Source organism: Micromys minutus, assembly GCF_963924665.1.
Source record: "Micromys minutus genome assembly, chromosome: 4".
Taxonomy (NCBI): Eukaryota; Metazoa; Chordata; class Mammalia; order Rodentia; family Muridae; genus Micromys; species Micromys minutus.
Window position 1 is genome coordinate 34,504,820 of NC_137973.1, and position 26,332 is coordinate 34,531,151.

Consider the following 26,332-nt stretch of genomic DNA (forward strand, 5'->3'; position numbering starts at 1 on the left):
TATTTGGTCTCTGTGATGGATAGTTTTATGTCAATTTGACACAAACTAGAGTCATCAAAAATAAGAACTTATTTGAGAAAATGCCTTCATAAGATTGTGCTGTAAGCATTTTTTTATTAGTGATTGAGGGCCCAGCTGATTTATGAGTGGGTCCACCCTGGGTTCATGGTCTTTAAGAAAGCAGGCTAGGCAAACCATGAACAATAAGTCAGTAAGCAGCATCCCTCCAGGTCCTCTGCATCAGTTCCTGCCTCCCGGTTTCTGCCTTGTTTGAATTCTTGCCTTTGCTTCCCCCAATAGAGTATTATATGTTACAGAAGCCACAGTCAGGATTCAGAGAGTGATGGAGGTTGGTGCTCAGCACCCTCCTCTTAATGCACTTCAGGACTGAAGCCCAGGAAACAGTGCTACTCTACTCTAGTTAATCTAATTAACTTCATCTATTACAGGTATGCCCAGAGGCTAATGAAGGGACCATATAACATTACAAACTCCATTTTGCTCTCAGACTTTATTTTATGATTAACTTGCCCTCTGAATAAACTCAGCTACTGGAAAAACCCCAAGTTGTTCCAGGAGCCATATCACCCTGGCAACAACTGCAATTCCCCTAAACAAACAGCCACTGCACCCTTAACAACAGCTAATCAGTTCTTAAGGGGAAAATATCTACTGTCTTAAAGTAGATTGATTAAACTAGCAATCATTGTTTATACTAGGCTGAAATCATTACTAGCCAATAGAAGTGTGCCAAGCAAATGGCAGTTAATCATGTAACTACCATGTGGAAAGCCCCTCACCCTGCTATAGCAACCATGATAAATAGGCAAGGCTTGTACCAACTCAGGACATTCCACACCATCCACTGTGCTGGAGAGGTTGGAGGGTCTGAGCTTGAGCTTGAATAAATATTCTTTGCTTATGCATACGATTTGAACTCCTGGTGGTATTTGGAAGTCTGTGGTGACCTTGAGACCTGAGCATGACAACTAACTTAATCTAACAAACCCCTCACAGGTGTGTCTGGAGTGTGGCTCCCATGGTTTCCACTCTGTCAACTTGACAATTGACAGTGGCCATTAGTCATCTAACCTGTTCCTTTGCCTCCTCTGTATTCTTTAGTTAATGCCTTAATTTTTTTCCCTTCACCTCTTCAGAAAACTAACTTCCTTAACTAGAATGGTGATATTTTCTTTAAAGATACGACCACAGACTTTTGTCAAAGGTGTTCATATAATTATTTATTTTTCTTTTTTTTTAAACTTTATTTTGAAAAACAAAGATAAAAGAAAAAAATTTAAACATTTTTGCATAAATGTATACAAATACATTTTTGTCAGTGCTTGGCTTTTTTATTTTTCTTTTTTTTAAGGTTTGATACTCTGCATTAAGGTCTTACTAGTTACAATGAGCAAAAAGTACATGTAAAACAGGATGTAACCCAGAATTAGTCAACGTTTTCTTGGTGTGTAAGGACTGAGCATAATTTTTTTTGTTTTGTTTTGTTTTCTTTTTTTCTTGAACTTCACACAGTCTGTGAGTTGTTTCTTTCCTTATTATTTATTTATTTATTATTTATTTATTATTTATTTTTAAAATGACGTAAAATTCAAATGCTTTGATAACGTATAGAATAAAAAGACTCATTCTCCTGCCTCCATTCAGTTTCCTTTCTAGAGACAGCCATTCCTATGGTATCTTTTAGACAAGTATTTTACTTTGTATCCCAGGCTGGCCTCTAATTCAAGATTCTCATGTTTCAGCCTCCTGAGTGCCAGGATTATAAGCATGTCCCATCATGCTCAGTTCCTGTTATATGTTGCTTATGGCTTCCCCAGATATTTAAACTGCATATAGTTGAATGAAAAACCAAATGGAATAAATTCTGTAAAAGTAACTTTTATTCTTTTGATGTAATTGTCATCTTGGAGGCCTACTGCTAAATAAGATTACACTTTCTAATTCTTTCTAAACTCTGGCTGGCTGATTTAACTCATCCTCTCCAAGCTGACCTATTCAATCTGACTTCTCTCAGCTTCTCATTGAATTGCTCTACTTGGCAATTTGTTCTAATCTTCTAGTTCCTTCTTATTCACTGGATTCAACTGTTTACGCTGACCTGAACTGAACTGTATGAACTCACAAATGAACTCACCTCTACTGCACTGTATTCACCGCATGACTCTCAACTGACTCCCTCCTTCTGTCTCCTTGCTGCTCTTAAGCAGTCTCCCTTTCCTGTGTTGTTCTCTTGAGAGATGTGTATCCTATCTCTAACTCATTCTGTCAAATTTTTCTCTGATTTGTCATTTTGTCCACCATCAATTAGATGTCACTTTCAAACATGGCTACTTTCTTCTACAAACTAACGTTACCTTCAATGCTAGGAATTACAGAAATGTACTAAGGGTATATCTGCATTCCAGAGTGATCATACAGACCTAGGTCTTTGGATGTGATCCCTTGCCAGAAAAGTCATGTTTCAAGATTAAAATTTATCTTCAATGTTAATATTCAAGAAAAGAATATATATATATATATATATATATATATATATATATGGTATATATATATATAGATAGATAGATAATGTTGAAGTTATAATTAATTTCTAAGTAAAAAATTATTATGCATATTAAGTAGCACATATGTACTTTTTATTTCGTAACCCAAACACTAACTTTAGGTACGATCTTGTTCTTTTTTTTTTGTTGTTGTTGAATAATTTATTTAAAGCATCTGTCCATTATTAGAATACAGAAAGACAACTTCCTTTCTGAAGACTGCTGTCATTACATTACATGGAAATATGATATATTGCAGTTGATCTAAATAGCAATTAGTCAGGGGATACTTAAATTGTCTTCAATGTTGACAGAGCAAGCAGGTGTGGTGAATGCCCTTTTATGGGTCACTTTCTACGTGTGTGAGTGAGATCCTTATAGGATCAAAATCTAGGTGTGGATACCTACTTCAAAGGATCTATCAAAATCTAAATTTGATAATTATTTTATTTTTATTTATGTGTGTTTGCATATGTGTATGGGTACAGTGCCCTTGAAGGCCAGAAGAAAATGTGGGACCCCTTAGAGAGGGAGTTGCTACCGGAAGTTGTGAGCTCTGGGTGATGGAAATCAAATTCTAGTCCTCTGCAAGAGCATTACATGCTCTTAACTGCTAAATAATCTTGCCAACCTTCACATTTGACTTTTAAATAATGATCACTAGATTGTTCTCCTTAGAAGATATTCCACTATGCATTTTCCACTATCTTCTGAGTGTCTTAGTTTCTATAGACTCTCAACTCCACACTGGATTATATACAATGTTGCCATTTCTAGTCTGATGGTTGAAAACATCCACTTGATTTTTGTTAAAGAAAAGGATGGTTTATTTCCTTGTGAACTGTCTACTCATATTTCTCACTCGTTCTGTTTTGTCCCTGGCTAATTTTAGTTGATCTGTAGGAGGTCTTTATCTGTTAAGAAAATTGGCCTTTTGTCCGTGGTATAACAACATTTTTGAGCTAGAATAATGACCTTACAATAATCTAGTTAAGTACTGTAACATTCCAAATTTAAAAACCAACTCAAGAGTGCTTAATGACTTGCAAATGTTGTAGCCTAAGATTTTTGACTTTTCTTGAGCAAATTTTTATACTGCATAACACAAAATCAACCCATCCCTGTCTCTCCAAAGATGTAAGAACTGAATGCCAGGACCTTGCCCCTCTCAACATCTCTGATTCTTGCCTCTCAGGGATAGAGCTCATTCTCAACTGACACTACAATCTGGATTCGCCACATTTATCTTCATCAACTCTTATACTCAGTGAGCAAACTGACTTCTTGACATTTCCCATAACTTCTAATTCTTTTTTTTGATATATTTTATTTACATTTCAAATGTTATTCCTTTTCCCTGTTTTCCCTCCTTAAGCCTCCTATCCCATCTCTCTTCCCCCTGCTTCTATAGTGCTGCCCCCTACCCACCTACCCCTTCCTGCCTCCCTGTCCTGACATTCCTCTATACTGGGGCATCGAGACATGGCAGGACCAAGAGCTTCTCTTCCCACTGATGTCCAACAAGGCCATCCTCTGCTACATATGCAGCTGGAGCCATGGGTCCATCCACTTGTACTATATGGATAGTGCTTTAGTCCCTGAGAGCTCTGGTTGGCTGGTATTGTTCTTATGGGGCTACAACCCACTTCATCTCCTTCGATCCTTTCTCTAACTCCTCCATTAGGGACCCTGTTCTCAGTTCAGTGGTTGGCTGTGAGCATCTGCCTCTGTATTTGTCATGAACTGGCAGAGCCTCTCAGAAGACAGCAGTATCAGGCTCCTATCAGCATGTACTTCTTGGGATCAGCAATATTGTCTGGGTTTGGCGGCTGCCTATGGGCTGGATCTCCAGGTGGGGCAGTCTCTGGGTGGCCTTTGCTTTAGTCTCTGCTTCAAACTTTGTCTCTGTACTTCCTCCTGTGAAATAACTTCTAAATCTTGTACCAGTCTTTCAGAGTAGACTTACTGAGATCTTCAACAGGGGGGTTGGCTGGGGGTTGGGGATGAACTGGGTATGTAAGAGGATATAAGGAAATAAAACTTCAGTTCCCGTCTTGCTCAACAACCCATTTAAGAAAACAAAGAAAACAATTTGTATATATAAAAAACTTTGTTAACAATTACTGGTCAAAACTCAAGGCAAACAAACCCAGTGATTAAGTAGGCATATGTTAATCATACAGGGATTCTCTAAATTATCAATTCTGACTCAAAAACCATACCTATAGACCATAATGTTGTGGGCTGAAACCACCCAGTCTGGTTCTTAGAAAGTGTCACAGACATCATGCCTTTCACTCTTTAAAGATGCTACTGCTTGCTTTTCTTCATCTTATGATAAGTAGGCTGAATAGACGAAATGACTTGTTTAGACAGCCTGAATAGGTCTTGAGCTTCTCACTCCAGGACCAGGGATCTACCCCTCTATGAATAATGCTTTGGTTTGTCAGAGAACTGGAGGGAAGAGGCCAAGGCCAGCAGAAATGGATAAATAGCAAGTTGCCATGAACTTGACTTCTGGTAAAAAACTGGAGTGTAAAGAGAAGACTACAATTTTGGACTCAGACTTGACTTACTATTTTAAAATGAGGAGCATGAAAAATTTCTCTCTGACCCTCCATTTTCTCAACTACAAAATGGAGTTGGTATTATCTGCTCTTTAGAGGAGCCTGAAAGACAGTAGGTGTCTGATAAATGGTAGCTGCTTAAACAAACAATAGGCCCTTCTGACTCTCTCTAATCTCTCTCTGTCTCTGCGTCTCTCGGTCTCTGTCTCTGTGTGAGTGTGCATGCACATTCTGTTGCTGTGATTGAGTTACTTGGTGGAAGCAAACAGTTTGGGACAAGCTTAGAACACTGAGCAGACAAGATCCCTCAGAAGATGAATATTCTTCTTAAAATTATGTGCAATTATGTGGGCCTGTATGTGGGCCTATGTATGTCAGTACGAGAGTCCACAGAGACCAAAGACATTGGAAGCCCTGGAGCCAGAATTTAGGTAGTTGTGAGACACCTATCGTGGGTGTTGATAACCAATGGGTCCTCTGGGAGAACATCAAGTGCTCTGACCACTGAGCCACTTTACCAACCCTGAGATCAATATTTTTAAAGGGAGCATATTGGACAATAAATAGGTAAGTACGGTTATATTTACTGGAGTGCCTATAATGACTGAATGCCACTTCTTTTTACTAGGTTGATCTGGTTGAAGGCAACTGTAGATGTGAAAATGAAGGCTCTTAGAAATAGGCTCAGTGTGAGTTTGAGTGATGGAGATTGTCGCACCATGCAACAAACACCAAGCAAAATTATCTGAAGCACTTCTGCTCAGACTTGGGACTATTAAACATCAGAAATTGAAGTGATGCTTTTTTACTGTATTTGTAGTTTCCTTTGATTATAGAAACATGATTGTTTAAGAAACAGGCTTGTAAATTTTCACTGCTGTCACTGCTCAACAGGTAAGTAACAAGTTAAAAAGCCTTGCAATTTGTAATCTGTTAGAATGACTAGTTTTAAGTACCAGTTGAGTTGCCTACTTGATTTTTATAAAAATCATTAAATACATTTTGGGCTGGGATTAAGTTACGTTTTCCAACACTTTCCAAAATGATCATAAACATGCTTATGCCCTGTTCATGTTTGTAGAAACTGGTCTTTTTTTTTTTTAAACTGGTCTTCTTAACAGTGGTAAGTATAAGATCAGATTTATCAGTCCCCTCTGGAAAATGTTAGCAATGCATAAATATTCAGCCTGGATTTGATTATTTATAATCATCTCATTAATATGAAACATTGTTCTTGTCTTTGATAAAATAACATGTACAGCAAATATTTGTCCAAATTTTTTCTTTATTATTTGTTACCAATAAATGTTTGGCTGAAAAGCTGGTTTATATACCTATATAACAAGGGCCACATTAAAAAAATAGGCCTAATGTGATCAAAAGTAGAAAGATTCAGAAGCTTTGATATAATGTATTAGGTACATATGTAAGAGAGAAAAGTTTATTTTGGCTCATGGCTTGAGAGTATAGTTCATCCTGATGGTAGAAACATCTGGAAGCTGTGCTGGCAGGAATGTTAGGTTGCTTTTCCATATCTCTGTAGACTGAGAAGCAGAGATAACATGAAAAGTCTAGGTCAAGACCGAAAGGCCCACCCCCACTTCCTCTGTCTAGGCTCCAGACCTGAAAGGCTCCATAACTTCCCAAAACAGTGTCACTAAGGGAAGACCAAGTACTGTAGCATGAGTGTCTGTAAGGACCATTTTGTATCCAAATAATAACAAATAGCTTAATATAATATTCTCATGGTGATGGACTCAGGTTTTAGTGTAAGAGCAATGAGAAACTAATGAAGATATTATGTCCAAAAAGGAAGGAAAGGAGGGAGAGAGGGAATGAGGGAGAGGTAGGGAAGTTAGAAGGGAGGGAGGGAGTTTTAAATTGAGGCAAAATTCACTTAACACAGACTGAGCATTTAAAATTAACTGTACCAGTGGCACATTGTACTTAGAATATTGCGAAACCATTGCCAATGTATGTTTTTAAAAGATCACTGTAGCTGCCATGTAGAAAGTGGATCCATTATGCTGTGGTCTGGGTGTTTATAAACCATAGTCATGTGCTAAAATCCTACCCACCACCGCACACACATACACACTGTAAGAATAATACAAGGTGGGTCTTTACAAGGTAATTAGGTCAAGAGCTCTCTTGAGTGAAACCAGTGGCCTTAGGAAGGGCTTTAGAGAGCTGCCATGACCTTCCAAGTGAAGGTACAGAAGTTTCCAGATGTGTACCAGTAAATAAGCTACCTTCTGCTGGTGCCATGATTGTGAAACTTCCCACATCCCACCCTGCCCCAGCCTCTAAGATGACAAGAAATGAATTCCCATCACTTGTGTACTGTGTTAAGTACAAAATATGGAATGGAGAGCCAAAAAGCAGAAACGTGTTTGGAGGTTGATGTAGGGTTCAGGTTAAAGATGACCATGGGGTAGACGTGAGCATGAGAAATGAACTCCACAGGCCAGCCTCTTGAGGAAGCATCAGTACAGCTGGGTAAAAGATCCAGTGCAGTGGATGAAAAAATACATTTCTTCATAAGTCTAAGACGTTAGGACAACCCTTATGAAGAGGGCTTTATGATTATTTAAAAAACTAAAGTTCTTCTGGATGTCCCTTGAGGCTCCTCTGAGTCCTAAGAGCCCCTGATAGTTAAAGTGGGGAAAACTGCCTTTGAGACTGAGCAAGGTTCCTTGAAAATCTTCTTGATCCCATGTAATGGCCAAGGGCTTCCAGAGAGCCAACCAGGACATTGTCTGACCCAAGATTCAGTGAGAACCGGCAAGGCCTGTCTTCCACTGGGACTACATCACAGCCTGGAGGCAAACATGGGAATTGGCAGCTTTGATTTCGGCATCGCAGACACTACATGCTTAGGAATTAAGTGCCCTGACGCCTGGGCTCTCAGACCACAGTGGTGTCCAGTAAAAACACACTGGGTGGTGAGGCACTACGCCAGAGAAAGGAGAATGCTTCCAGCACAGCAACACTTAGCACCGATGTCACAAAAAAAAAAAAAAAAAAAAAAAAAAAAAAAACCCTCAGAAGCCTGGAGCGCTCTCCTCACTGTCTCTAAGCAGGTTGGTATCTGAGCTCTTGTGCACAATGAGGCTTGACTTCAAAAGCCATCAGGGTACCTCAGTGAAAAAAAGCCTTCAAGGAAGACCCTCTCCAAAAGACAGATTGCCTTGCATTCCCCCTTCTCTTGCCTTAAGGATCGTGCCACAAATAAAAATATATTTAGTTTATAATCTTTGCTGACTCCTCTGGGGAAATTGGAACCCTTTTTCTTAGTGGATATTTTCTCACCGTGCAGATAAAGATGCTAAAGGAACCCTTAAAGTCAGCCAAGTAATGATGCTAACACTATTATAACCTATAAAATGGCCCTTCTTCCATAACCTGTCACCCTAACAGTTAGAATTCCATGCCAACAGTATTACCACCTGAATCATCTGGTACTTGTTAGAGAGATACAAATTCTGAGACTGTCTGGCTGACCAACTGAGTACATTCAAGGATGTCATCTGTTGAAAGAAGTGGATGTCTGTAGAGAGCCATAGAATGGCCTAGTAGAATAATCAGTGGCCATCTGTGCTGGCTGGTCTTATGTAAAGTTGATATACAAACTAGAATTTTCTGAATGGACAGAACCTTAATGGAAAAAAATGCTTTCATAAAAACAGGCAAGTCTGCAAGGCATTTTCTTAATTAGTTATTGATGGGGGAAGGCCCAGTCCACTGTGGGTGGTGCCATCCCTGGACTGGTGCTTCTGGGTTCTATAAAAAAGCAGACAAGACAAGCCATGGGAAGCACACCAGAAACAGCATCCCTCCATGGCTTCTGCATTAGTTCCTGCTTCCAGCTTTCTCCCCAGTTTGAATTCCTATTCTGACTTCTTTCAATGATGAGCAGGGATATGGAAGTGTAAACCAAATAAATCCTGTCCTCCCCAACTTGCTGTTTGGTCATGGCATTTTGTCATGGTAATAGAATCCATAACTAAGACATCATATGATCATTTAACAGGAAAACGAAAGTCCATCAAGATTGGATGACCTGTCCTGGAAGACACCACTCACACAGCTTTCTGGTTCTCCCTTTTTCCCTTAGAGAAGCTCCACATTCTTATGAACTTACAGCCTTCCCCAGTTGTAGCTACTGTCTGGCTTGTTAATGTTCAACCATCTACTCTATGGAGTTATATAAATCTGGTCATTTTACACAGGAAGAAGCATAAAATGCTAAGAGATCTCAGAGGACATAGTTGCTGTTAGGGGATCACACGTAGCTTTATATTTTGTGGAGACAATGAGAGGAAGATCCTAAGTGTTGTCAGCAAGCCAGTTAGAGGGAAGGGCTGTCCTAGCCTACAGTTCTCTGACCTGGGCCCCTCAGAAAGGGCTTTAGACATCAGAAAGCATCAGTGTCACAACCTATCAAAGCACTTCAAGGCCACCTGGGAGAAGGCTGGGGTTGTAAACTTGTCCTTCCAACCCATTTCCCAATTTTCTCTCTCTTTCATAAGGAGGAAGCAATTTCCCTTATGTGATTATGAGATTTCAGCTAAACAAGTTGGCTACCTGGCCCCAGAGCCATTCAGAAGGGTTTCAGGTTGGTTTTGCCTTCCTGGTGGGAAACAGTTCTCCTCATTCCTTTCTGAGGAAAAAGGGAATATCTAAAAGTGACCTATTCCAGAAGATTCCTGCTAACTGTAAGAAGAGACCCAATACATACCCAGCAGACTTACTCTCCAGCACTGGAGATGTGTGGGCCTCCTCTCAGTGGCACCGGAAAGACTTCTCAGAGCAGATCTAGACAGAGTGAATCAATGTTTTACCTGCACTTTTGGATCGAGGTCACTGAGCTGAGTGTAAAAGAAGCAGGAAATGGAAAAAGCAAGATGTGACCACAGCAGTTCAACTGGTCTCCAGAGAATCCTTGTTCTCTGGAGTAGTTCTGGCCAACTTCGGGGAAAGAGGTGTTGTCTCTGTTTGGAGTCAGACAGAGCCCAGTCCCTGGAGTTTTGGAGCTTCAAGCTGACCTCTGGCATCCCCTCTCCATAATGTTTTAACACTGCCAATCAGCCCCACCCTGGCCCTTGAAGACAAAGTGCCCGCTGCCAAAGGCTTCATCTTCCACAGTCCCCAAAGCAGCCAACAGCCTCTAGCCCCAGGTCCCACCAGAGCCCCAGCCTCCATGGCACACTATCAGTGTGCTGGCACTGACTTCGTTCTCAGCTGTTCTCGTCTCTCTGTTGCGTGTTCTGCTCTTTGAGGACACAGACCATGACTTCATCTCTCCTTTGTGCAACATGGCACCCAGTGCAGTACTGGCTACAGAGCAAGGCCTCAGAAAACTGCTGATGGATGAGAAATCACATGCACAGATATAGAAATGTGATTATAAATGTTAGGGGGACACATTGAGCCAGCGTGCTAGGCCAGAGATCTAAATCTAGAGGTTAGAAACTAGAGAACTAGCACCCTCAACTGGCAAATCCTCTGCCCATTCAGCCACTACGTTCCTTTCTACCACCAGGGAGTAAATGGGACCAGAACTCAGGGGCAGGAGGGAAAGCCCCAGAAGTGATTATCAACGGGCCCCTTACTACAGGAGGATGGATGCAGGGGAGATGAGGCTATATCCCCTCCCAACTCTGCTTCTGTGTCTGTTAGTAGTATGGACTTGTGCATGACTTTTGTAGGTTGGTTTGGGACTCTGTTATCCCCACGTTTCTGGATGGTCCTGATTTCTCTTACTAGCCCCCTTCTTTCTGAGGCACATTCCAAGTCGCCATCTGAGCTTCGTTGTGAAGCTTCCTGAGATGATAAACACAAGCTCGCAGGCCACCATCCCTGCAATCGTGTTCACTCCTGACTCTGCCTTTAGGTAGCTCATCTCTTCTGCTGACCTTCTCCAAACAAGGTTCTGTCTTTCCTTGGAATCCTCTGTGCCAGCCAGACAGACCCTTCTGACTTTCAGGTTCATGGCCCACCTGATGGACAGCTCTCAGCAGCTTGATAAACAGCTCAATAGCTATCTTCATCAATCAAGATTCCTTAATAGAGTCCCTCCTAGTTCTATACATACATGGGATGGGTGTGTATGCTAACAACAATAAAAATATCTACCAAAGGATAAGTACTTACAACCATTCTCCTCCTGGGAGACCTTAGATGATAGAGAAAGAGAGATAAGTAAGGGGACACCTAGCTGCTCTCAGAAGTAAATCTTCCAACTCTCAGCAGCCTGGACAGAATGGTTTTATTTCTTGTTCATGTCAACTCCAAACTCCAAAATTGGGCACTTAGCAGATAGCATCCTGTGTAGTGGTACATAGACCATGGGTTCAAAGCCCAACTGCTATGGGATTTACCTATTTCTTTGAGTCTTGGTGTCCTTTGTTTTTAACTGACAGACAAGGAATAAGAATGTAGAGAAGAGATATCCTTTTCTTTTTCTTGCAAATGATTTATTATTTACTTTCGCACATGAGTTAATACACACACACAGAGAGAGAGACACACATACACACACACATCTGTTTCAGACAGATGCTATACTGTTCTGAAATTAAGTATTGGTAGGAGGTAAATATCTACATCCACCGAAGTTGTCATGTTAAAACGATAAATTTCACAAATGAATTATATGCCGACTTGACAGTGTAAGAAGAGAGCAATTGTTACCCCTCTTGGGCACTTCTGAGACAGGTGCTTCACATAATTCAGTCATTTCTGACCTTTATCTTGGCCTGGAAGGCAGCCAACAACGTCTTGAAGAGATGAAGAAATTGAGATTCACCTAAGTCAAATGTCCCAGTGTCGCAAGAGTACCACAGTTCACACTTATCTGCCTGATGAGGAGGGTAGTTGGCATTCTCTCCACTGGTGCTTGACACTCCTTAATAATGCCCACCATCACTGGCTGATCTGAGGACTTTGCATACATGCTAGAACTCCCTCAAAAACTCTGGAATGATGGCAACAGTTTGAACTTCGAGCCTGAACTCAGAGAGTCTCCAAATAGCTCACCGGTGTCTCAACTCAGCTGCTAAGAAGGGGACTAAGTTTCAACCCCCCTACCCGTGTCCTTTCTCCTAGAGCCAGTGCTGTCCCAGCCAGAGGACAAATGTGGCCCTGTCTTCTTGACAAACAAAGCTTGCTTTTCTCAGCCCAATTCAAATTTAGATAACTTTCTCCTTACTTATTTTGCATTTTATTGGATATTTTATGTATTTACATTTCAAATGTTATCCCCTTTCCTGGTTCACCCCTCTCCCATCCTCCTCCCCTTGCTTCTATGAAGATGTTCCCCCTGCTACCCACCCACTCCCACCTCACCACCCTGGAATTTCCCTACACTGGGGAAATTAGTCTTCACAGGACCAAGGGAGTCTCCTCCTATTGATGCCAGACAATGCCATCCTCTGCTACATATGCAGCTGGAGCCATGGGCACCTCTATTTAGACCCTGGGAGTTCTGGGGCATCTGGTTGGTTGATATTGTAATTCTTTCTATGGGGTTGTAGAAACCTTCAGCTCCTTTAGTCCTTTCTCTAACTCTTCCACTGGGGTCCCTGTCCTCAGTCCAATGGTTAGCTGCAAGCATCCTCATCTGTATCAGTAAGACTCTGGCAGAGCCTCTCAGGAGACATCCATATAAGGCTACGGTCAGCATGCACTTCTTGGCATCAGCAATAGTGACTGGGTTTGATTGTTGAATATGGAGTGAATATGGGGTGACGGTGGGGCAGTCTCTGGATGGCTTTTCCTTCAGTATCTGCTCCATTCTTTGTCTTTGTATTTCCTCCCATGAGTATTTGGTTCTCCCTTCTAAGAAGAACTGAAGCATCCACATTTTGTTCTTTCCTGTTCTTGAGCTTCACATGGTCTGGAGAAGCATGCTGGAATCATTCGCCCTCTTATTTCACTAATCAAAGTCCATTGTTTGTTTTTTTCAAAGTTGCAGTCAAAAGTTCTTTCTCTGTGAACTCTATACCGAGCAGCCACCTGATGTTTCCCACTTGCCTCCTTTACACAGAAAATCCATTGGTTTAATTACAATGGTGTTTCTTGGTATACTCCTTGCAGGGGTCTAGTCTCAGATTTATTTATCTAGGTCAGTTTATGCAAGAGAAGTAAAATAGTTGAGTGTAGCTAGAAACTACCACAGCGACTTGATGCAACTGTGATATCCAGTTATGCAACCAGTGGGTTCATATTTTTGCCTTTTTATTTCATTTTTGGTAATTAATTTTTATTGTAGCTTATGAAAGAATCAGCCAGCAAAAAGCTGGAAAGTTTTGTATACATAAGAAGACATGACCCTGAAGTACAGATAGTTTGAAGAACAGTGATCTGGACCAGAAATCAGCCCATTACTGTTTATGGCCAAGTCCATCCTACAACCTAAGTCTAAAATTAAACTTTAGTCAGAGCAGACACATTTGTTCATTTATATGTTGTCAATGGTTACTTTCATGCTACAATAGCTGCCACAAGTAACTGTGACAGGGACCATGTGTCCCATAAAGTCTAAAATATTTGCTATGCTGACCTTAATTTTTTCTTTTGCCTTCTGCTGAACCCAGAACTAGACCATGGATTCTTAAGAAACAAGAATTACATATTAGGTACACCTGAGGGATATTTTTTAAATACAGATGGCAACATTGGTTTCCAAAGCCTTTTGTTTCAGTGGCCTGGAGTGTAGTCTGTGTCAGTAATTTTAATGTGCAAATGAAGCTTTAGAATTGGTGATCAGATCAACAAGTTGATTAGAACCACTCACTGTGGATTCTAGGACTTGACCTTACTGAATCCAAGTTCTGGGCACTGAGACTCCGGCATGATTGAGTATTTCTATCAAGTTAACTGCCCATAGGAAATCAAGATGCTTACCCAGGACTGAGAGACACTGGCCTATATTCAAAAGCAATGCTTTCCAAACCTATTTAATATATCAGAATTACATGAAGACGATGCTAAGAATATAGACTCCCAAGTCTTATTCAGTAGGTCTCTACTGGATGTGACCAGAGAATGTGTGTATGTGTTTATAGAAGACCCCAAGTATGTCTGTTGAAGGGACATACTTAGCCCATGTGGTGAAATATGGCCTTCAATGTTCTTGGTCTTGAGCTAGGTGCTCACAGAACGACTCAGACTTTGTGCTAATTCTCCCCGCTTTGAAAGATAAGAGATCTACTCCTCCCAAGTTTTACTTTCTGAGGATTGCCAAAATCTGAATATATTCATATATGAATATGCATGTTACAGAGTAATGCATATAGTGATGTTTAGTTATTCTCACTGAGAGAGTTGTCATGAGATGTACCTTATTTTATCTCAGGCAAATGTGCATACATCTCAAAGGAATCTCCAGTGGTCAAGTTTATGAAGCCAGAACAGGCTCCAAGAAGATCTGTTTCTTGTTTGTCTTTTGTTTGTTTGGGGTTTTTGCTTGGATTTTTGTTTTTAGAGTTGTCTGTGTCCACATAATATAAGAGAAGTAAAAAAAGGAAAGTTTTCCACTATTAGCCTAAGAAGTTCACGAGTTTTGCGGAAACCTCCTATCAGTCTTCTTTGTTTAACATTACTAATGGGGTGCTTTTAAAGGTAATAGAACCACAGTTGATGGTGATTAACTTGCCCAAAGTCACTGAGAACTAGCATATGCCAGAGCTGTAATTTTGGATTTGAGTTTTCAGGGACAATCTTCTTAAGCAATCTGCCATTCTTTACTGTGTCTACAGAAGTGAAAAACTGTTCTGACTAGTGTCTTAATCTGTCTGCACTGCCACAACCAAATACCCAAGTCTGAGTAACTAAGTGTCAGAAATGAGTTCTTCATAGCTACAGTGACTGAAAACTCTAAAATCAAAGTTTCTGTAAATTCACTATTTAAGGCAACCTAATTTCATGGTACATAGGCAGTACCTTCCCACTATTCCTCAGCAGGGAGATTCAGTGAGGCCTTTTCTGTAGGGACACTAATCTCTTATAATCTAATCACCTCCCAAAGTGATTTAATACTATCACATGGAGGGGTACAATTTCAGTATATAAATCTTGGGGGAAAAACAAATATTTAAACCATAGTAACTTGGAGATAAAAGAGAGGGTTCCAAAGGGCTATTTTAGCCACTTAGGTGATACATTCTTGTGCAATCTGCCTCAATTTCTCGACTGAGGAGATGCAGCTCTCAGAATCCTCTCATCCCAAGTCCTCATGCAGGCATGGCATGTGCTCTATGTGATAGACATAGCTGTAGAAGGACTTTGTTCTAATCTTACATCTTCTCAGTCCCTTCCTCTGTCTCGTTCTCTCATATCAAGGGAATTGGAACCCTTGTCTCACCCAGCATTCTAATATTTCTTCTTGCCATACCTCTGTTATCCTACCAGCCCCTACCTCCTTTGCTCACTTCGAGAAGTGCCTTTGAAGCATCAGCTAGAGCAGAAGTGTTGAGCTACTACTGACCTACTGCCCTTCTTGTTGGCCTACTACTGACCTACTACTCTTCTTGTTGATTACTATTAACCTACTGCCATGCTCACCCACCTCCCTCAACTATGTCTTCCAGAGAAGAACAGGATGCTGTGGTAGCCTGCCCTTTTCAACAAATACACACATGTGCTAACCTAACTCAGTACACTATGGTCTAATCTTATTGAGACACATTTGTGCCCACTCACTTTTGTAATGTATGATGACTGATGAGTACAGTTGCTATGATCAAGACCTCATGGCCTGTAGAAAGCTTAAAATACCCTTTATCTAGTTATTTCCAGGGTTGGAGCAGGGATCTAGCCCATGACCTAGAATATGTGCTGATTTGGTCACCATGATCTCTTCTGTGGATGCAGGTACGTTCCTCATAAGTTGCCCTAGTCTTTGAATGACATTCATGGACACCATGCAACAGAAGTGTCTATGAGGAGGGGAGAAACATCCACATCTTACCTACACCCACCCAGAAGCACCCAAAGTGACAGGGACATTCCTGTTTCTAGGAAGAAGCTAGAGAACAGGGAGCAAAAGTCGGTTCTTTATTTTTTTTTTATCTAATTTAATTTAATTTTTTTTTAACTTATCACTTTACATTCCACTCACTGCTTCCCTCCCGGTCACCCCACCCCAGTCCTTTTCTGTCCCTTCCCCTTCTCCTCTGGGCAGGTGGAAGGGCCCCTCTGGGTTTCCCCCCCACCCTGGCACTTCAAGTTTCTGCAAGGTTAGGTGCTTCCTCTCCCACTGAGGTTAGACAAGGCAGCCCAGCTAGTAGAACGATAATATCTCACACACAGGCAACAGCTTTTGAGATAGACCCCACTCCAGTTGTTCAGGACCCACATGAAGGTCAGGCTGCACATCTGCTACATATGAGCAGGGAAGCCTAGGTCCAGCCCATGTACATTCTTTGGTTGGTGGTTCAGACTCTGAGAGCCCCAAGGGTTCACATTAGTTGACTGTGATGGTCTTCCTGTGGAGTTCCTATCTCCTTCGGTACCCATAATCCTTCCTTCTATTTCATAACAATTTCCAAGCTCGTTGCCCACCCTGAAAGGCTTTGCTGGCAGACCTGATGCCAAGGAGCTCTTCCACCTAAACCAGCAGGTAACCTGGAGTACAGACCTAGTGAGGTTGTGCAGTGAGCACTCAGAGCACAGAGAGGGCTTGGCAGTAGTGCTTGTGGCAAAGGTTCCTTTCAGGCCCACAGTAAAAAAGTATCCAGATCTTCCCAGAAAGGGTGTGCTTGTGGACCAGATGCCCAGATGCTCTGCCACTTGGACCAGCAGATAACCTGGGGCACAGGCCTGGGGAGGCTGTGGCTTGAGCACCCAGAACACAGACAGTACTTGGAGGCAGTGCTTGTGGCAAAAGTTCCTTTCTGGCCCACAGTAAGAGAGTACCCAGATCCGCCCAGAAAGATTGTGCTCACGAACCAGATGCCCAGGTGCTATGCCACCTAGACCAGCAGGTAACCTGGGTTATAGACCTAGTGAGGTTGTGAACTGAGTACCCAGAACACAGAGAGATCTTAGTGGTGATGCTTGTGGCAAAGGTTTCTTTTGGGCCCACAGTAAGGAAGTACCCAGATCTGCTGGAAAAGGCTGTGCTCCTAGACCAGACAACACCCAGGCAGCCTGCCACCTGGGCCAGCAGATAACCTGGGACACAGGCCTGGGGAGGCTGTGGCTTGAGCACCCAGAACAAAGACAGTGCTTGTAGGCAGTGCTTGTGGCAAAAGTTCCTTCCAGCCTACAGTAAGGGAGTACCCAGATCTGCCCAGAAAGGTTGTACTCCCAGACCAGATGCCCAGGTGCTATGCTACCTAAACCAGCAGGTAACCTGGGGTATAGACCTAGTGAGGTTGTGCACTGAGTACCCAGAACACAGAGAGCACTTGGTGGTGGTGCTTGTGGCAAAAGTTTCTTGCCAGCCCACAGTAAAAGATTATCCAGATCCACCTGCCCTAAAAGGCTTTGCTTGCTGACTGACACCAAGGAGTTCTTCCACCTAGACCAGCAGGTAACCTGGAGTATAGACCCACTGCTTGGAGGCAGTGCCCAGGACCGTGTTAGAGAGAATCATGATCTGCCTGGGGAAGGTGGTTCTGGAATATCAGCTTCACAGGTGCTTTTACACCCAGACCAGAGGTGAACCTGACACGAAGGCCCAGGGAGGGCACACCATGAGTTCTCAATGAGCAGAGAGTGCTGTACTCACTGGAAAAGGATCCATTTTGGCCTGAAGAAAGAGCCAGATCCCCATCACTAGTATTCAGGACCAGTGGGCAAAGGGCCAAGTTTCCAGAGCAGCCTCACAAGAGCTCCCTCACCTGAACCCACAAAGACAACCAAGTACCTGCTACCAGAAATCACTCACAAAGAGCTGAACAATCAGAAACAATTTTCTTCCTGAGTCCATTGGCCCTCAGATCTATGGGAGAGACGGGTGCTAGTCACTGACAACAAGACCACATATAACCACAGACATCAATATGGCAAGAAAAAAACAAAATCACTTAAGCAATGGAAAGCAAGACAACCTGGCAACATCAGAACCCAGCTCTCCCACCACAACAAGAAATGGATTGCCAACCACTACAGAAAAGGAGACTCAGACCTGAAATCATACCTCAAGATGATGATGGAGATCTTTGAGAAGAGTTCCCTTAAACAAATAACTCCCTTAAACAAGTATGAGAGGACAACCATAAACAAATAGAAGTTTTTAGAGGGGAAACACGAAAATCACTCAAAGAACTCAAAGAAATACAGGAAAACACAACCAAAGAGATGAAGGAATTGAAAATTGAAATAGAAACAATAAAAACAAAAAACAACCAAAAAAGACAAGCCTGGAGATGGAAAACCTAAAAAAGAAACCAGGAGTCACATATGCAAGCATCTGCAACAGACTACAAGAGATGGAAGTGAGAATCTCAGGGGCCAAACAGAATATTGAAAACATAGACAAAACATTCAGAGACGATACAAAAACCTAAAAGCTCCTAACCCAAAATGTTCAGGAGATCCAGGACACAATGAAAAGACCAAATCTAAGGATAATAAGAATGGAAGAGGGTGAAAAATATCAACTAAGAGGCACAGTAAATATCTTCAACAAAATTGTAGAAGAAATCTTCCCTACCCTTAAAAATGAGATGACCATGAGCATAAAAGAAACCCACAGAACTCCAAATAGATTGGACCAGAAAAGAAACTCTTCCCAGCACATAATACTCAAAACACCAAGTGTTCAAAACAAAGAAAGAATACTAAAAGCAGTAAGGGAAAAAGGTCATGTAACATATAAAGGCAGACCAATTAAAATTTCACCTGATTTCTCAACAGAGACTATGAAAACTAGAAGATCCTGGACAGACATCATACAGACCCTAAGAGAACAAAAATGTCAACCCAGGCTACTATACCCAGCAAAACTCTCAATCACCATAGATGGAGAGACCAAGATATTCTAAGACAAAACTAAATTTACAAAATATCTGACCACAAACCCAGCTCTACAAAAAATAATAGATAGAAAACCCAACTCAAGGAGGGAAACTACATCCTAGAAAAAGCAAGAAAATAACTAAGCAAGAAAACCAAAAGAAGAAAGACACACAGACATAATTCTACCTCTAAAAGCATAAATAGCAGGAAATAGCAACCACTATTCCTTAATATCTGTTAACATAAATGGACTCAACTCCCAATAAAGAGACATAGACTATCAGACTGGATACATAAACGGAATCCAGCATTTTGCTGCATACAGGAAACTCATCTCAGAGACAAAGACAGACACTATCTCAGAGTAAAAGTCTGGGGAAAAAAACTTCCAAGCAAACAGCCCCAAGTAGCCATTCTAATATCGAATAAAGTAGATTTTCAACCAAAAGTTATCAAAAAAGATACGAGAGCACACTTTTTATTCATTACAGGGAAAATTTATCAGGAGAATTTCTCAATCCTTAACATATATGCTCCAAATACAAGAGCATTCATATTCATGAAAGAAACCATACTAAAGCTCAAAACATACCTTGCACCACACACAATAATATTGGGAGACTTCAACACTCCACTCTCATCAATGAACAGATCATGGAAGCAGAAACTGAACAAGGACACAGTGAAACTAGCAGAGGTTATGAACCAACTGGATTTAATAGATATCTACAGAACATTTCACCCTAAAACAAAAGAATATATCTTTTTCTCAGCACCTTCTCCAAAACTGACGATATAGTTGGTCACAAAACAAGCCTCAATAGGTATAAGAAGATTGAAGTACTCCCATGCATCCTATCAGATCACCATGGACTAAGGCTGGTCTTTAATAACAACAAAAACAACAAAAAGCTCATATACACATGGAAGCTGAACAATGCTCTACTCACCAATAGCATGGTAAAAGAAGAAATAAAGAAATTAAGGATTTGCTAAAATTTAATGAAAATGAAACCACAACATACCCAAACCTACTGGATGCAATGAAAGCAGTACTAAAAGGAAAACTCATAGCTTTGACTGCCTCCAAAAAAGAAACTGGAGAGATATACACTAGCAACTTGACATCAAAGTTGAAAGCTCTAGAACAAAAAGAAACAGATACACCCAAGAGTAGTAGATGGCAAGAAATAATCAAACTCAGAGCAGAATTTAACCAAATAGAAACAAAGAGAACCATTCAAAGAATCCACAAAACCAAGAGCTGGTTCTTTCAGAAAATTAACAAGATTGATAAACCTTTAGCCAGACTAACTAGAAGGCAAAGAGAGAGTATCCAAATTAACAAAATCAGAAATGAAAGTGAAGACATAACAACTGAAACTGAGGAAATTCAAGAAATCATCAGATCCTATTACAAAAGCCTATACTCAACAAAACTGGAAAATCTGGAGGAAATTAATGAGTTCCTAGACAGATACCAGATCCCAAAGTTAAACCAGGACCAGGTAAACCATCTAAATAATCCCATCACACATAAAGAAATAGAAGCAGTCATCCAAAGCCTCCCAACCAAAAAAAGCCCAGGACCAGATGGGCTCAGTGTAGAATTCTATCAGAAATTTATTGACGACCTTATACAAATACTCTCCAAACTATTCCACAAAATAGTATCAGATGGAACACTACCAAACTCATTCTTCAAAGCCACAATAACTCTCATTCCTAAACCACACAAATACCCTACAAGAAAAGAGAACTTCAGACCAATCTCGCTTATGAAGATTGATGCAAAAATACTCAACAAAATTCTTGCAAACCGAATCCAAGAACACATCAAAACAATCATTCATCATGATCAAGTAGGCTTCATTCCTGGGTTGGAGGGATGGTTTAATATATGGAAATCCATCAATGTATACCACCATATAAACAAACTCAAAGAAAAAAACCACATGGTCATCTTATTAGATGCTGAGAAAACATTTGACAAAATTCAACACCCCTTCATGTTAAAAGTCTTGGAAAGAAAACAGGAATCCAAGTCCCATACCTAAACATAATAAAAACAACATATAGAAAACCAATAGCCAACATCAAAGTTAATGGCGAGAAACTTGAAGCAATCCCATTAAAATCAGGGACTAGACAAGGCTGCCCACTCTCCACCTACCTATTCAACATAGTACTGGAAGTCCTGGCCAGAGCAAATTAGACAGTAAAAGGAAATCAAAGGAATACAAATCAGAAAGGAAAAAGTAAAAATATCACTATTTGCAGATAACATGATAGTATACTTAAGTGACCCCAAAAATTCTACCAGAGAACTTTTACACCTGATAAACAACTTCAGCAAAGTGACTGGATATAAAAATAACTCAAACAAATCAGTAGCCTTCCTCTACTCTAAGGACAAACATACTGAAAAAGAAATTAGGGGAAAGATACCCTTCACAATAGTCACAAACAATATGAAATATCTTACTGTGACTCTAACTAAGCAAGTGAAGGACCTGTTTGATAAGAACTTCAAATCTCTGAAGAAGGAAATTGAAGATCTCAGAAGATGAAAAGATCTCCCATGCTCAAGGATTGGAAGGATCAACATTGTAAAAAACAGTCATCTTACCAATGATTCAATGCAATCCTCATCAAAATTCCAACTCAATTCTTCATAGAGTTGGAAAGATCAATTTTCAAATTCATCTGAAATAACAAAAAACCTATAATATTGAAATCCATCCTCAGCAAGAAGAAAACATCTGTGAGAATCACCATCCCTGACCTCAAGCTCTATTACAAGGCAATTGTGTTAAAACCACATGGTACTGGTACAGAGATAGGCGCATTGATCAATGGAACAAAATAGAAGATCCAGAAATGAACCCTCACACATATGGTCACTTGATTTTTCACAAAGAAGCTGAAAACATTCCTTGGAAAGAGGACAGCCTCTTCAACGAATGGTGTTGGTCCAACTGGCACTCAACAAGCAGAAGAATGAAAATAGACTCTTTCTTATCTCCTTGTACAAAGCTCAAGTGCAAGTGGATCAAAGATTTTTACATTAAACCAAGTACACTGAAACTATTAGAAAAGAACGTAGGAAAAACCTTAGAACACATAGGCACAGGGGAAATTTTCCTGAACAGAAAACCAATGGCTTGTGCTCTAAGATCAAGGACCGAGAAACGGGTCTTAATGAGATTGCCAAATTTCTGTAAGGCTAAGGACACTGTCAAGAAAACAAAACAGCAGCCATTAGATTGGGAAAAGATCTTTACCAACCCCACATCTGATAAAGTTCTAATATCCAATATATGCAAAGAACTCAAGAAGTTAGATGCCAGAGAATCAAACAATCCTATGAAAAAAATGGGGTATAGAGTTAAACAAAAAATTCTCAATTGAAGAATATTGAATGGCTGTGAAGCATCTAAGGTCATTCTCGACATCCCTAGTCGTCAGGGAAATGCAAATCAAAACAACCCTGAGATTTCACCTCACACCAGTCAGAATCAAAAACTCAGGCTAAGATCAAAAACTCAGATGACAGCAGATGCTGACAAGGATGTAGATAAAGAGGAACACTCCTCCACTGTTGGTGGGTTTGTAAGCTGGTACAACTACTCTGGAAATCAGTCTGGCATATCCTCAGAAAATTGGACATAGTACTGCCTGAATAGCCAGTTATTCCACTTCTGGCCATATGTCCCAGATATGCTCCAACATGCAATAAGGACACATGCACCACATTGTTCATAGCAGCCCTATTTATAATAGCCAGAAGCTGGAAAGAACCCAGATGTCCTTCAGTAGATGAATGGATACAAAAAATTGTGGTATATTTACACGATGGAATACTACTCATCTATTAGAAACAATTACTTTATGAAATTCCTAGGAAAATGGATGCATTTAGAGAATATCATCCTGAGTAAAATAACCCAGTCACAAAAGAACAGACATAATATGCAGTCACTGATAATTGGATACTAGCCCCAGAAAGCTCTGAATACCCCAGAAACAACTCACAGGCCATATGAAACTCAAGAAAAACAAAGGCCAAAATGTGAAAGCCTCAGTTCTTCTTAGGAAAAATAAATAAGTGTATAGCACCCTGTCAGAGTATGGTACACTTAGACCTTACATCATTAGTAATTCAAGAGCTAAGAATATAGCCTTGTGGATATTTTTGGCATTTAAAAATCATTATGTTTAACCTATACACACCATGAAATCTCTGTCTGTTTCCATATTACATTCTGTTCTACATGTACTTTACGCTTATGGTAACTAGTAAGATTTCAATGCATACTTTCAAACTTCTAAAAAAAATTAGGTACTGACAAAAATATATTCATATAGTGTTATGTCAAAATGACTTTAAAAATCCGTCCATGTATCTCTCCTTTTATAAAATAAAGTTGTAAGAGAAAAAAAATAATTTCCAAGCTTCATCCTCTGTTTGGCTGTGGGTGTCTGATTCTGTCTATACCAGGTGCTGAGCAGAGCCTCTCAGAGGATAGCGTGCTCCTCTCTGCAAGCATAACAGAGTAATCATTAGTAGCATTCAGAACTGATGCTTACCCATAGGATGGGTCTCAAGTTGGGCTGGTTATTGGTTGGTTATTCTCTCAATCTCTGCTTCATACCCTGTGCCTGCATTACTTGTAGACAGGATAAATTTGGGGTTAAAATTTTTTAGGTGAGTTGTTGTCTCTATTACTACACTGGGGTTCCTGTGTGAACACAGGAGGTGGCCTCTTCATGTTTCATATCCCCAATGTAGTAAGGCACAGCTAAGGTCACCCCCCACCATTGATTCTTTGGCACCTCCCACCTCCAGGAGGAGACAAAGGTGGGTCTTACTTGCTGGCTAGAGGACATTTTTCTTACTAGTTCCCTTAGCATACCTGCCTGATGACCTAGGAATAGAAAGAGAAAAGCAGCAAATGTGGACCAGAATTCTTTATGCAAATCTCTGTAATGTTCATGTAAAGTGGGGCACACTCACTGGTAAAATGCAAGATTCTTACAGCCCTCTACTAATTTAAGACCACAGGGGAGTCAAGTTTCTAAGAGCTCCCCATCCGTTTTATTGGACAAGAAAACCCATGGTCCTTTGCTGTCCATGAATAGTTAACCCTTCCATCCACACATAAGTGAGAATGTAATGTTAGGGCTATTTTGTTTGGAACATAATAATTACATTAATAATGGCATATTATATGTACTGCTAATCTCTTATGCATTCAAGCATAATGCATTCACTATCATATGGGAGGTAGTACACTTGGCATCTTATATGGGAATTTGATAATAAAAAATGCAAGTACCACCCATTGTTTCTGCATTAAGTTATACTATTAAGAGAGAATCCTCATTGCAGTGATTATCTCCATGGCTGCTTGGCTGAGGCCCTGCATCTGGAAACAGAAAACAGAGTAAGTGGAGCTTCCTCTCTCAAGATCTGTGGAGGTGACATCATTAAACAGGTCTTCCTCGCTGCTCAGAAAGTTGCTTCTGAACAACTACCCCACTTTTCATATTCAATATTAACATGGCAGTGGTCTGGGAACCAGCATGGGAGGGCACAGTCTTTCTCAACATTGACCTTGATAGGAGCCAATGATTTTAAGGTCCTTGAGAACACATTAGTAACACTTTGGGAGCTTTGTATGGACAAGACAGGGTCCTGACTTCATACCTGCAGACTATATAGCAGGGAGACAGAAACACACAGCACAGGCATTCAGCAGAGGCTGTGGAACTTAAAAATCATAACTCAAGAAGGTTCCTCCAGAGGAAAAATATCAAGATGAATTTTAGGTCATGGGTAGGAGTCAGACAAAGCTATCTTAGTTAGGAATGTGTCAGCATGTACCTAGAGCAGTGATTCTCACCCCATGGGTCACACAACCCCTTCAGGGATCACATATTAGATGTCCTGCATAGCAGATATTTACCTTACAATCCATGACAGTAGAAAATTAGTTATAAAATAACAATAAAGATAATGTTAGGCTGGGGATCGCAACCTGAGGGAATATATTAAAGGGTAGTAGCATTGGGAAGATTGGGAGCCTCTGTCCTAGAGGCTCAAGAGAAGGTTGTGTGGTTGAAGAGTACTATGTTATTCTGTTCCTTGGCATATGAGTATGTAGGTATGTCTAGAGCAGCAGACGTCTAGCATCGCAGGTACAATCCAAGCTTGGGTTGGCTTTCCCATTACTTACGATATATCTGTCTGTAACACACTAACAAGTCCTGTTTTCTCAACTTTTTTTCTTTGATCTGGCTTCTCCGTGTCCTGTGGGAAAAATAGCCACCGATTCAGGGTGTTGAGCTCCTATGAGCCAGTTTTCAGCATCATGCCTAGACCACGGTAACATTCACTGGCCTCTGCTGGGCCTCAAGCTGTTCTGATGGAAAGGTGATTAGCAGCTGGTTGAAGATTGGTGCCTTTTATTTGTCCCTACATAACTTTAACCTAGAGAGGCATGAAGAAGACCAAGACCCCTGTCCTACTTCTCAGAACAAGAAAACACTGGAAACAACTAATCTGGGATTTGTGCTTGGCTTTATGACTTTCGTGAGTTTTGCTCAACTGATGCCAGCAACATCTGGATCAGGGAGCACATCTGGTCCTACTGTAATAAAAGAAGGCTGGTTGGCTGAGTTTGCCTCAGAAAGCGGTCCAGGATATAGAGCAGTGGGGAGGGTGAACAAGCCCCAACAGCAGCTCTCAGGAATGGGCATCGGGTAAGTGGTGATGCCCAAGGAGGGAGTAGTCCTTCCACCAAGATAAGCTAGGCCAGCTTTTCCTCACTCTCTACTTTGACTCTGCTGGTTCTTTCCCTCCTGCATCACTCCTCTCACTGTCAGGGGGTTTTTAGACATCCTCTGCTATCATTGTCACTTGGCAAGTATCTGCTCACACCATGTACGAGCCTGTCACAGGTCCTGAACCTGACCCACAAGCTTTCTCCAGACGAGGTATTTCTTACCAGCATCATATTAAAATAAAAAGCTTCAGCGTCCAGAGAGTCAAATGCACGGGAGTGATATCAAAGTTTAAGATGATAGGAGAAGGCTGACTCTTTGTTGCCATAAAAATTCCTTCGCAGATATTATGACAACAATTTGTTAATAAAAATAATATTGTTTTTATTTCTTTTTCTTTCCAGATTTCTTTTAGTTCACTCTATTGCCAACCCCAATAAATTA